Below are 8,114 nucleotides of genomic sequence, written 5' to 3' on the forward strand. Positions count from 1 at the left end.
TCATTAAAATGTGTGATTCTGTGTAGAGCTGCTAGAAATGGGGAGTGAGGGGGGAATCTATACCATATATATACCCTAAAAATAAACTCAGTATGCAAAATGGAAGAAAGGCATCCTACTTACTAATATAGCTTGACTAATTTTCTATGTTTCAGACCCCATTTACAATTGGCTGCAAGTGAGAACAAAGTAGGAGAGAGAGAAATGTATTTTCTGTGAAACGTGTCCACCCTATAATCATATTCTCCATCAGTATGCAGTGAAACTGACCGTTAGCGGAGAGTAACTGCAATTGCATAAGCTGCTTCAAAACAAGTTCTATTAGGACCAATTGTGCTGCTGCCTCTGCCAACCTCCGCAGAAGGGCTGATAGAGCCTGGCTGATTTTTGTTTTCTGAAAGGGGATAAAGGCTTGAAAGCAACACCACTCTGAGCATGACATCATGTGACTGTGACCCTCAAGTCACCAGTCCTGCTGAGATCCAGAGCTCGAGAAGCTCTGGCGCTGGTGAGGCCTCTGGGATGAATCCTCGCTTTTCGATACTCTGGGAATTTCTTCTCTCCTTATCTAGATATAGAATTGAAATGAAATGTAAATGATCAGCAGCCCCATCTTTAGACTGCGGGAAGTGCATGTGCTGGTGGATCTGTGTAACCCTCACATTTTACAGGCAGGGATGGTGTAAAACTATCAGCCAGCCCTCCTGCCACTCAGCAATATTTTGTTGAGCCCCTGCAATGCAGTGCTTGGCCCTAACTCAGGCAATGGCCGAAGCAACTAAATTTTTACTTCTGCAGAACTCACATCGCCCCCAAGTGACTTGTTATCGGCCTAGGGCCATTTAAATAGCCATATCTACTGGTCCTATTCGGTTTTTTCAGTATCATATAGACAAAACATCTGGGTGCCTAAATTTTTCACTAGTCATTAGCATTGGGTACCTGGGTACTAATATTTACATATTGTTAAAATACTACCACCCAGGACAGGTTATTTAGTCTCGAGACATTGACATGCTTTCAGTATTGTGTCCAGAACAAATAGTAAAATTATTTGTTAAATATGAGCTTTCATGTCTATAAAAACTTAATTGTTGTCATTGATCTTCTTACAAGACTCAAAAGAGCAAAAGAAACATCTCTACTTTTGTAACCCATTTGAAAACCATCAGTTGGGGTGCCCTTTTTACCAGGATAATAAAATTCATCAAATTCAGTTCGCTGGGGTCTATTATTTTTTTTCCAGAAATAAGTTCTCAGATGAAATTATTATGATGTCATCTAGAATAGATATAATTTAGAATAGCAGATACAGCCCACAACAGTAACAAAAAATTTTGTCCAAAAACTTTTGAAAATGTTTTCCTTTACTGTGTTCTAATTAAAAACCCGCTGAAACTGTTTGAGAAGTTTTAACATGACCTGACACAGTATGCGTTTGCACCGATTTCCAGGCACACTGCTGTGCTTTTCACTATTTCCATTTATATGTCATGTTTCTACAAAAATAGAGAGGTCAGTTATAGCAAATCACATCAAAGGAAAGGTAACTGGATAGATCCAGATATTTCTGCCTAATTTGGAGGAAGCACATAATGTATGTCTGGAGTGCCTCCTAGGACCTGCCTAAGAGATGTACTTTGCACTAATCTTTTTGCTGTATTCTGACAGTTATTTCCTCATAATCCTCATCATAAGCCTCTGATCTTTGGTGAATGATTTAACCCTAAACTTCAGGCTGGATAAATCCTGTGGTACAAAAATTTAACTCATCACATGCAGGCAGTGCATACTTTGCTTTTCCTTTTGTTTTGCTGTGGTTTTCAATTTTGTTTTTGTTCAACTGTGTATTTTCTGGGGTGGGGGGAGGGGCATTTTATGTATTTCCTTTAGAACTTTTTACCTCTGTTGCCTTTCCTACCATATTGGTGTACAAATGCGGTAGTTGGCAGCCCACAGAATTTAGATTTTAGGCAATTACTTGTATTTATGCATGTGCAAGTATGCACATATACAGTAAAAATTGCTGCTGCTCAGTTTTTACAAACTGAGAAAGCTGTACGAGCAAACATTTCTCATGTACACAACACAAATTCTTATTCTGTCAAGTGGATTGACACTAAGTGTTTCATTTGACCCAAAGCTGGCCAAGCGAATTGAAGAAACTACCCTTGGTGATAGCGTATTAACTTTTCACTAAACAATACAGGTATAATCTTACCAAATTTACCTTTAAAATCACTTTAATAAAGTTCTGGCGGATGTGAAGTATATTTTAATTATCCAGCACTTCTGAATAACTAGCCCTGCCATGCTAAACAGTGAAGATTTTCCTGGGCATCACCCAAGACACATACGCACGCGCGTGCACGCACACACACACACACACACACATGCCCCCGATCTGTGCCTCAGCCAGTTTGGCCTGCCCCTTTCCAAGTGGGCCAAGTTGAAAGAATTGATTTTGCAGAGAGAATTTAAATGCCAGCATTTAGTAAGACCAGATTTGCCTCACCTAAGGATTCCCTGCTCAGTGGCCAGATTTGAAATGAGTCATGTCCTCAGCATTTGAACAATGCACCATGCTCTTTCTTGAGTTTCTGCCTTATTTTACTGTACCAAATTTCATCCCATCTGTTCCTGTCTGTCTCCTCCTGTTCTCGATAACTTGCCTTCTCTCCCCAACTTCCTGTAGCTTCAGCCAAACCACATTTGCTAAAGTTTTTCTGGCTCTTAAACGAGTTGCAAGATTATAGAGAAAGACAAGGCAAGACAGAGAGAGAATGAGAATATTTACTTCTAGAAGGACAATTAAAGCGACCTGATATCAGACTTCAGAACTTAGTTTAAACCCAGACAAGCAAAAGCCTGCTTTATTTGAGAGCTGGGCAGAGGACCTAAAGTAACTGCATTCTACGTTGCCTAAACATGGCATCTAGTCGTTCCTCACATTCAACAGGTTGCTTTTAGCCACTTAGAAGCAGGCAGGACTGATTTGAGTTTGAAACAAACTTGTATCTGAGCCATCAGATGTACAGAAGCAATTGAATCATTCTCATTTCCACAAAGCCGTCTGTACCTTAAATGAAATGCATTAGTATTTGAGCTAGAAACCCCAGTTATATCCTTTTATAGGCAAGGGGCTGAAACATGTGGGATTATCACCGTGTTATGAATATTTGACCACTATAATGGTGGAATTGCTCAATTCCACTGTCACACATACAGTCATTAAAGGAAGGGTTAAACCTGAGGGCCCAGGTTCCCAATCTGTGAATCACTGTTGATACTTTCCTGCATTGCTTGGCATTGGCAACCTCACATTTTCATGTTCATTCAAGGCTATCTTAAGTGTTGAAAACTGAGTTCACGAGCAAAAGAGTGGACGAGATACAGAGAAAAGCTCGAACGATGGTTTTTCTTATTTTCTTTAAAACCATGTCCTTTTTAAAATCCATGTATTTTTCACATCGATTCTGAAACATTTTTTCAGTAATGTGAACCTGGAGCTATTAAAATCAGTATATTTTGTGTTTCCTTTTGTTTCAGAACATTATCAGTTAGTCCCAAAATGGCAGCCTTCGATGGTTTCTCAAAGGGCTCGTGTTGCAAATGAAACAGACATTTCTGAAACCTTTTATTGTCCCTTTTTTGTTTCTTGTAGATAAGCCTGGCTGCTCAGAGGTGGCCTCTTCCTCCCACCCTGGGCTGGTCTCTGGTTCCCTCACATCACTGCCATTCATTACGCTGACCTCTCCCAAGATGACTCTTCCTCCCAAATGCGGTTTGTCCACATGAGCCTCGTGACCTGGATGTGTGCGCTGGTTCTCTTTAGGTGATTGTCTTTGAAGTTCAGCAAAGCTGCTTGTTCACCCATGGACTCCTGTCCCAAGCTACCTCTACCACCCCCTTCTCTCCAGCCAGACTTTCCCCTTGGCCTCCTCCCCTCCCCATCTGCTCTTTCAAGTTTCGCAGCTCACCAAATTGATGGTCCATTAAGTTCACCTGTCTGGAATGACCCCCCCCCCCCCGCCAGTACTTGACCAATTTCATGTTTCAATCTGGATTTTTTTTTTTATGGTGTGATGCCTATGTTTATTGCAAGAGGTTTATCTAAAAGGCCAACATTTGATTTGATTGCAGCAAAGAGAAGAAACAGTGGTCCTTCTTTCAAAATTAAGCAACTTGTAAAAGCGTCGTTTTATTTATTTCATTTAAAATTTAATAATCTATGCAGCACTTCAAGAAACAACTATATGGTGTTGTATATTATAAACTGGTGACATTCTACTATTAAATTATGTACAACATTTTCATTTTTTATGCTTCTTGAGGTGGTAATGAGAAAACAAGTTTTTTAAAAAAGTGTGCCTTGCTGTATTTCTTATACCATTTATTAAAAAGCTGCTTTCACAGTAAAATTATGTTGGTTTGAAAGGAGGAAAATAGCAAGGTTAAGATGTGTGAATAATTTCTGTATATATGTATAACCAAGTACAAACATTGATGTATAATGACAGTATAAAATGCTTTCATGTTTGTGATGTCTAGTGATGTGGAAAATATAAGCCTTAAATCCATTAGATTGCATGGTAATTAAAATTGGCATAATAAACATAGTTTATTGGGGGAAAAGGAAAATTAGTGATCTCTTCTACCTGTGTTATTTACCAAATTATTGCATCTGATTCTGGAAAAAATATAACATGTAGCAGCTTCCAAAATATCCATATTGCATAAAAGGCTTAAAATTACTTAAACTAGAGACGACACATGAAGCCTTCACAATTTTAAAAATCTTTCTGATCACTATAAAGATCCTGGAACACAAATGATTAAATGCCAGTTCCCCGAAACCAATAAAAATTTATTCTAGATTTTTTATTTCTACTTTTCATTAATGGTTTAATGTTGGATTTCCAGATATCTAGTATGTCTTATATTTATTTTATATAATTCTTTTGAATGGGTTTGATAGAAAGATGGTAGAAAAGTATAGAAAATTGGACTACTGTTTTGATTTAGACTATAGATTTCTGGTGTATTTATTTTGTGTAAAAGAAATTAGCTAAGAAATATTCCATTTGGTGTTTACTGACCCTTGTTAAATGCAGTTTTTAATTTCTATCGTACAGCCTACTAAAGTGCCTAACACACAGTAGGTATTCAGTACAAATTTGCTGAATTGGAGTATTGAATTAGGTAACATGGATGACATCTGTCTCTTCATTTTGAGAGACCTACACTAAAACATGTAAAGAACTAGAAAAAAGATGTTATACAATATAAACCCACACATATTATATAACCAACTTATATCAAATTTCAAAAAGGAGTGTTGTGGATTCATATAGTCACAGAAATGACAATCACTCATTCAACTGATAGTTCCTTAATAGATAGTTCCTTATCTGCAAGGCGCTATTCTAGATGCAAGGGATGCAATTATGAACAAAGGCCCTGCCCTCGGGAGGCTTACCTACATATGGCGCAGTGAGCACACAGATGAGATGCAGCAACTGTCCTGCAGGTGAGGAAGAGCAAACATGCGGAAAAAGGCACATGAGAGAGAAGCAGCAACGAGAGACAAGGAGGAAGGAAAGAAGACAGTAGAGAGTTAGACGAGAGAAACAACGCAGCTCTATTGCAGGGGTAGTAGGAGGAAAGGTGAGTTGGGAGACTTGCTGAAGGGTCTTTAAAAAGTGAAGTTGGAGCTTTTGGATGCAATGCGTTAGGTCGGAAGGAAACTTTGTAGAGTCTTTGTTTTGCACTGATTTTATTTATCATTAGAACTTTAGTACCACACCAAGAACTTAAAAAAAGATACTAGTCTATAATTCTACCATTTTAATAACTGTATTGTTATGCCTCTTATCCTTTCCCTACGTGTTTCTGAATTGAGGAATCATTCTAGGCTTCTGAATAGGTAGTAACTTGTTCAAATGGGTTTTAGGGAGACATCTAGTTGCAGTGTTCAAGATGGTTACAGGAAAAGAGATTAGAGATAGAGGTCTCAGTAGGAGGCAGCTGTAGAAGATAAGCTAGGCTTGAGATGACAGCAGGTGACACGGGGACAGTGACTGGGGATGTAGAAAAAGAACAAATCCTGGAGCCTTTGAAACACCTGAGAGCATTCAAGATCTCTGTTGAGGTATGGTATTATTTTACACACTGAGACAACCTAAATTTTCCTTGGGTAGTAACCAGTGTCAAGTCTGCATCTGTTGATAAAACGTTCAAAGAACATACTGACCATGATGTTTCATTTACCTGTTCTGTGCTCATTGAAGACCTTGAGGTATTGCAAATCTTTGTTTATTAATTATCTACTTAGTATTAACACCGAATTTGTAGAATGACTTTCGGGCTTATTGAATAATGCTTTTCAGGTTGGAAGGGATGGAATAGCCTCAATCTCTTGCTCTGTGTTGGTGCTCCCTCCGCAGTCACCCTTGACAAATGTTCACAACAACTCTGCCTACACACTGCCAGTGACAGTGGATCGTTATCTGTTAAAGCAAGCTGTCCCACTGTTGGGCGTGTCTCTTTAGAACGTTAGAAAGTTCTTTCTTAGGTTGCTGAAGCCTGCATAGTGCCCTCTCCCCTGCCTTAATTTTGCTCACTGGTCCTAGTTCTGTCCTGATGAGCTGCTCAGAGTATTTCTACCCCTTCTTTCTTTCTCATGGCAACCCTGAAGATAATTGAGGCCAGTTACTCATCCTCTCCCAGCTGCTATGATTTCTGTTCTTCAATTCCCTCAGCTGCTCTTCATATGTCATGATTTTCAGATCCATTTCAACCTGACTGAATGTTAACAGACAGAATCCTTGAAATTGAGGAACTGTCTTCATCATCATACATGTAGAAAACTATCTGAACATTTAAGTGGTGAGTTTTCTCTAAAAATATATTCAAGATATATGTTTATTCTATTATTGTAAATTTCAATAAATAAATAAATAAGTAAATAAATAAGAATCAATTACTTCCTTCAGTGGCCTAGTCTACTGCCGGAGTCACCTTGAATCTTTTCCTTACATCATACCTAACCTGTTTCCATGTAAAGTGGGTCCCCCACTCCACTTATTTATTCATTTACTCATTCAGTCATTCAACAAACATTCACAGAGTGGCTACTTGTGTGAGGCACTGTGTTTGGCATCAGAGACACAAAGGCAACTAAAACATGTTCTCTGTCTATAAAGGGTTTACAGCTTTTCTTGTGAAAGTGCCTTTCATGTCCTTGAACAGAGTGATTTCTCCAAATTAAATGATGACCCTGTTTATTTAGTTTCCTATCTAGTTTCTCTACATTTTCAAAAATGTAGTGAGCAAAATAGTGTGCAGAATTATCTGGATCTGACTATTAGAAGAAGTGTTTTTTGTATTTGAAAATTTTAATTACAGAAAAAATATATTTCAGATTTCTGGTCACGGAATAAAGATGCATCATACACAACAACAGAATAATCTAAATTCAGGGCTTTTGAGAAGCTGAGCTTGATGATTTTGTTGTGTTTGGTTCAGCCACCTTAGGTTTTAGCCCATTGTAATTCCTGGGAACAAATTAGATAAAAATATCCAAACACACTGAAATGATCCAGCTATTTCTTACAAGTCAAATTATTTTTGCTTCCAAGTGAAATTGGTATTATTTTAGAATTGTAATGAATACCTGATTTTTTAAGCACCATGTGATTCTTATATTTCAAATTTCTCTAACTTGAATCAACTGAATTTACAATTAGGTCTGTTTTTTCTATACCTTCTTTTTCCAATGTTTATTTTGAATAATTTCAGACCTATATAAAAATTGAGTACTACAATGATATTTGCATACTCATCACTCAGGTTCATTTATTGATAATATTTTGCCACATTTGCTTCATCTCTCCCTGTACACACTTTTCTGTATGATTGAACCATTTGAAATTAAGTTGCAGATCCTAACACTTCATCCGTAAATGCTTCAGCATCTACCACTGAAGAACAAGGTCGTTATTCTCCAGGTCCGTAATACCATCCTCACACCCAGGAAATGTAGCATTGATACCATATCACATAAACCATATTCAAAGTTCTCCAAATGCCCTAATAATACCCTTTTACAGTTG

General features: G+C 37.9%; 1 protein-coding gene across 21 annotated transcripts in view; it reads left to right on the forward strand.

The window, feature by feature from the left end:
• Positions 1 to 6,972, forward strand: part of AKAP6 (A-kinase anchoring protein 6) — a 503,988-nt gene extending 497,016 nt beyond the window's left edge. For all 21 annotated transcript variants that reach the window (XM_070587794.1, XM_070587721.1, XM_070587757.1 and 18 more), the window contains one exon: positions 3,665 to 6,972. The gene's annotated coding sequence lies outside the window, so the exon portion shown is untranslated. The remainder of the gene's footprint in view (positions 1 to 3,664) is intronic.
• The last annotated feature ends 1,142 nt before the right edge of the window (positions 6,973 to 8,114 follow it).

The sequence above is a fragment of the Equus przewalskii genome, chromosome 1, assembly GCF_037783145.1.
Source record: "Equus przewalskii isolate Varuska chromosome 1, EquPr2, whole genome shotgun sequence".
Taxonomy (NCBI): domain Eukaryota; kingdom Metazoa; phylum Chordata; class Mammalia; order Perissodactyla; family Equidae; genus Equus; species Equus przewalskii.